The sequence below is a fragment of the Triticum dicoccoides genome, chromosome 4A (assembly GCF_002162155.2).
Source record: "Triticum dicoccoides isolate Atlit2015 ecotype Zavitan chromosome 4A, WEW_v2.0, whole genome shotgun sequence".
NCBI lineage: Eukaryota > Viridiplantae > Streptophyta > Magnoliopsida > Poales > Poaceae > Triticum > Triticum dicoccoides.
In genome coordinates, this window is record NC_041386.1 from 560,482,011 (window position 1) to 560,487,689 (window position 5,679).

Genomic DNA, 5,679 nt, shown 5'->3' on the forward strand with positions numbered 1-5,679 from the left:
CCCAAGTCAAAACGATGAACATGATATACACCACGCACATCCCTGGAAAGGAGTGCAAACAAGCACTCAGGGATGCCTACACAGTAGAGCCAGTCGCCCCAAAGTTCAATCCGTGGTCATCATTTCCGATCACCTTCGATCGACGAGATCACCCGACTAGTATCCACCACGGCGGTTCGGCCGCACTAGTCCTGGACCCAATCATCGACGGATTCCACCTAACACGAGTCCTAATGGATGGTGGGAGCAGCCTCAACCTGCTCTATTAGGATACAGTTTGCAAGATGGGCATTAATCCCTCACGAATCAAACCCATGACAACTACCTTTAAAGGAGTCATACCAGGCGTAGAGGCCCGTTGTATGGGCTCGATCACGCTGGAGGTGGTCTTCGGTTCCCCGGATAACTTCCGAAGCAAAGAACTAATCTTCGATATCGTCCCATTTCGCAACGGCTATCACGCCCTGCTCGGACGAACCGCATTAGCTAGATTCAATGTGGTACCACATTACGCTTATCTCAAGATAAAGATGCCCGACCCACGTGGCATCATTACAGTAAATGGAAACATGGAACGCTCCCTCCGTACAGAAGAGCACACTGCCGCCCTAGCAGCAGAGGTACAAAGCGGCCTTCTCAAGCAGCATTATAATCCGATTGCCGAGCCCCTGGACATCAACAAGAGGGTCCAGATCACACTGCAGTAGGACAGCTCGGCTCGACAGAGCCGGATTAGCAATATGACCTCCGCCCCAGCCCCGATGAGGCAATGGCACTAATATCGCGTGTACATAAACCACACACTCAAAACACCATGGGAATCGACGGAGGCATAACTCATCCGCAATCCACTGTACGGCCCGACCGACACCGGGATTCACACGCCTTTACTTTTGCTTTTTATTATGGGTTTTTTTCTCTTTTCGAGGTCTATGCGGACAACTCGTTTGCAGAACATACCAAGGAGGCAAGGAGCTCTGGCATACAAAGGCACCCCTAGGTGGTCTCTATTAACGATCGCCATACTTGTTTTACATACCCTCACGCAGCCCACCCTTGGTTACGGCTTGATAAATAGCTTTACTTGTTTATCGCACTATTTGCACAAAGTACGCCTCGACGTACCAATCACATCACAATGGTGAATGAATATGGCGTCAGCTTATTACCTAATCTTCCTGTTTTCTCACCTTTGTAAATATTACTTATTGCACGCATACACTATGGTACATATTACTGCGCGAGGGGCTTCATTACACCCAACACTACGGCAATAAAAAGTCCGAACACTTTTATAGTATAGTTCGGCACCCCGAACTTATAGCATTATTTGCATCGGGTCTGAATCATGTCTTTGGTCAATAGTTGGGTTGCTCGGCTCCTGTGCTTACTACCTTACGTTCTACTATATCGTCTAGGGTAGTAAAGGGAGAACTACTGTGATTGTGTCCCGGTTCTTCCGGACGAGCACCTCAGTAGAGAAAGCCGAAAACTGACTGTCATGATGCGGCATGAGCCGGTCAGCTCTTCGAGAGGTTCCAAATCGTTAGAGATTTTTTCCGCTTCATGCGAAGAATCGGTCCCTCCGATTAGGCATGTATAGCGCCCCTAGTTCGGCCTTCCGAACACCAGGGGCTTCGCCACAGTTTTTTAATTGTCAAACTCCTATGGCTAAGTGAGGGCGATAAAGGCCGCATAGTCTGATTGCCTTGTTCGTTGCGCTAAACACCTCCTTTAAGGACCAAAATGTGGAGCAAAGAGTGTTTAGATTTATCGCGAACACCCCCATACTATCTACGTGGGGGCAGAAGCCGACGATTCGTCAACCCTCAGATTTCATAAATGGCCGCACATGAGGTAAAATGTAAATCATAAGCATTATAATACATAACATCACTGCTCCATATTACAGGAAAGTATAATAGAAATGTTCTCATGGGAAAATGATATCCTTCGAACATTGCACCGCTACAAGGCGGGACCCCTCCATGACGCCATCAAAATAGAGCTCGGGTCGACGATGCTCCTTGCCCTCTGGTGGTCCCTCTGTCACCAGTTTCTTAGCATCTAGCTTTGCCCGATGCGTCTTGACGCGGGCAAAGGCCATACGCGCACCTTCGATGCAGACCGACCGCTTCACGGTTTCAAGCCGCGGACATGCGTTAAGAAGCCGCTTTACAAGTCCGAAATAGCTACTAGGTACAGGCTCGGCAGGCCACAGCCGGACTATCAGGTCTTTCATGGCTAGCTCCGCCGACTTGTGCAGCTCGACCAACTGCTTCAGCTGGTCAATGAAGGGCAACGGATGTTCGGGTCCAAGATACTGGGATCAGAATAGCTTCTCCGTAGACATTCCTTCTTCGGCTCTGTAATACTCTGCAACATCCGATATACTGCACGGAAGATCCTTAAATGCCCCTGGAAAACCCGAATTCAGATAAGTACAAGGAACATTTCTTACACAAACTTGCTACGCAGGGTGAAAGATTTACCCGTCGTAATCTTCTTAGCCACATGAATCTCCTGGAGAGTGTCCTGGGCTTCGGCTCGTACATCCTGTGCGCTCTGGCGGGCCTCCGCCAGTTCGGACTCCTGCGCCTTACAATCGCGCTCCAAGGACTCAAATCTCTCGATCACGCCCTGGAGCTGTTGCTGCACCTCGGCAACCTGGGCCTTGTGCTTCTCGCATGCGGCTCGTTCCATGGCCGCTTTGTCCTCGGCCTCGGCTAATGGCTTCTTAAGTGCCGCCACCTCGGTCGTGGCCACTAATAAAGTTTATGACACTTTAGTCCGGCTGGACGGCTCATTTTTTGAAACATACCCATAGGTTACTGCATACCTTGGCCATCTTCCAGCTGCTTCTTCATGAGGCCGAGCTCCTCCTCGGCTCGCTCCAGCTTCCGCTTCAGTCCGAAAACTTCCGCAGCATGAGCAGTGGCAGCCTGCAGCGATACCTGCTTATTCACATAGACAACTCATGTTAGACTCCTGCGATATTTATTCTCGATCCTCTGTTTGGCTTTTCCTCCCGAACACCAAATAGAGCATCAGGGGCTACTGTCTATACGGTGATATTTTTCCTACAATCACATTACTCACCTCAAATCCCATTAGAAGGCTGGTGCAGGCTTCGGTCAGTCTGCTTTTGACAAACCGAACCTTCTCTATTACCGTGTCCATAAGAACATGATGCTCATCCACGATAGAGGCGCCTTGTAGCGCCTCCAGCAGATTATCCGGTGCCTCTGGTTGGACAGAGGCCCCGATGGAACAGGCACATTCCCTCCTTGGGGGCAATGTCGTTCGCTGGACCCTGGAGCCATGTAGATCTCCGGAATGGTATCCGGCTGAGGCCCGAAGGGAACTCGGGCCCCGTCACTGGTCCACACGGAGACTTTTTCCCCCGTATGTCCTGTGGTCGAGGAGCCACCCTGGGGCGTCACCCCGATGGTCTCTGGAATCTCCCCCCGGCCCGGGAAAGTCTTTTTGGATGCCACCTCGTCATCGCCCTTGGGTGAGATGGAATGAGCAGGCGGCAGAGACATGCTAGCCATCTCCTTTGAGTCCAGCGAATCCTCTGTCGAGGATCGCGGCGAGCAGTCGTGTGCCGGACTGCAACGACAATGTTTAATATGCGTCAATATTGGAAACCAAGAAGGCCGGATGTTTTTGATTCTGTACTCACGAGGCGGCCCGAGGCTTGGTCCGACGAGGTCGCTCCAGACTGCTGTCAACATCCCATGCGGAGTTATCCGTGAACGAGCCTCTCCCTCTCTTGGGCGCCTCCGCCTCCAAACTCAGGGAGGCCTCCCTTTTCTCCCTTCCACTCTCAGGGGGGAGTCGCCTCCCTCCTCGCCATCGTCTTCGGCGGCTGAGAGGTATGTCTTGTCATCAGACGAGACTACCAAGGTGCTCCGTCGGCGAAGCCCACGCCTGGTCCCCTTGACCGTGGTTTTGACCTTCTTCTTCGGCACGTCATAAGGCGCCGGAAATTTCATCTTGTTAAGAAGTGGGGTTTCTTCATCTTCAGGAAGCAGAGCCGGACTGTTAATCTGTCCCGCTAGATCGACCCAGACCTGAAAAAGAAATTGACAAGAAGGCTTAGTATCCTCCCTCGAAATGTGTCCTTAAAGACTACACCTTGACGGCTTACCGAATTGTCCTGACGTTTAAAGTTGAGCCCGCGACCTTTGGTCAAGGGTGGCGGCGTCTCACTGCCCTTGAAAAGCACCTTCCAGATATCTTCGTGCGTCGTGCCGAAGAGCCTTAGCAACGTCTGGTGCTCGGCCGGATTGAACTCCCACAAATAATAGGTCCGGCACTGACATGGAAGGATCCGGCGTACAAGCATGACCTGGATCACATCAACTATCATATTCTAGAGGCACGTTTCGAGCCCCGTGATCTCTTCCAGAGATCCCCAGGTCAGGCCCTTCTCCTGCTAGGAGGTAAGCCGCATAGGGACTCCAGATCAGAATTTGGGAGCCACCGACCACTTGGCGTCGCGCCGCTCGGTGATATAGAACCACCCCAATTGCCATCCCTTCATCTTCTCTATGAAGGAGCCTTCGAGCCAGGTGGTATTGGGCATCCTGCCCACCATGGCACTTCCGCACTCGGCCTGTTGGCCGTGCACCACCTTTGGCTTTACATTAAAAGTCTTCAGCCATAGGCCAAAGTGAGGTGGGATGCGGAGAAATGCTTCGCACACAACTATGAATGCAGAGCTATTGACGATATAGTTGGGGGCCAGATCGTGGAAGTCCAACCCATAGTAAAACATCAATCCACAGACAAATGGATGAAGAGGGAATCCCAGCCCATGGCGGAAGTGTGTGAGAAACAGAACCCTCTCATGGGGATCGGGGGTAGGGACGATCTGCCCTTTTTCCGGGAGTCGGTGAGCAATCTGCTTGGCTAGATAGCCGTCCTCCCGGAGCTCCGTGATGTTCTTCTCCTTAACGGAGGAGGCCATTTACTTGCCTCCAGCCCAGATCCGTACATGGTTGGAATGTCTTCTTGAACAAGGAAAAGCCGAAAGCTTGGGTGCTAGAACTCAAGGACTGAGGGACTGGAGATGAAGAAGGATGTGGGTAAAGGAAGAGTGTCCTTATCCCCTTCTAAAGACCGCGAATATCGAGCGCCTCCCCACTCGCCTTGAACTCGCCTATTCCCGAGAGCCGTGCAAAATGGCATGGTTGGGTTGCCCAAGACGTGGGGCACGATCTTTTCTTTGACAAGATGTGCCAATGACAACCGCGTCTCACAACATGGAGGAGTAGACGAAAAACGGTTGGAAATTACGACCGGACAAACACGATGTCATGTTGTAAAAGCTGTCAGCGGATTAGACTCGTGTAAGAATATATATTCTCTCTGCGGTTATATATGGTATGTGTGACTAGTCCGGATACAATCATCGCATCTGAAGACTATCTTGGAGTTAGGAGAAAGGGGAACCCGCCTTGCAATTCCGAAGATAATCTGCATGCCAGACTCCTCGTCATTGAAGCCAGGTTCAGGGGCTACTGAGGGAGTCCTGGACTAAGGGGTCCTTGGGCGTCCGGCCTGTTATCTATGGGTCGGACTGATGGGCTGTGAAGACATGAAGGCCGAAGACTGCACCATGTCCGGATGGGACTCTACTTGGCGTGGAAGGCAAGCTTGGCGACCGAAGAT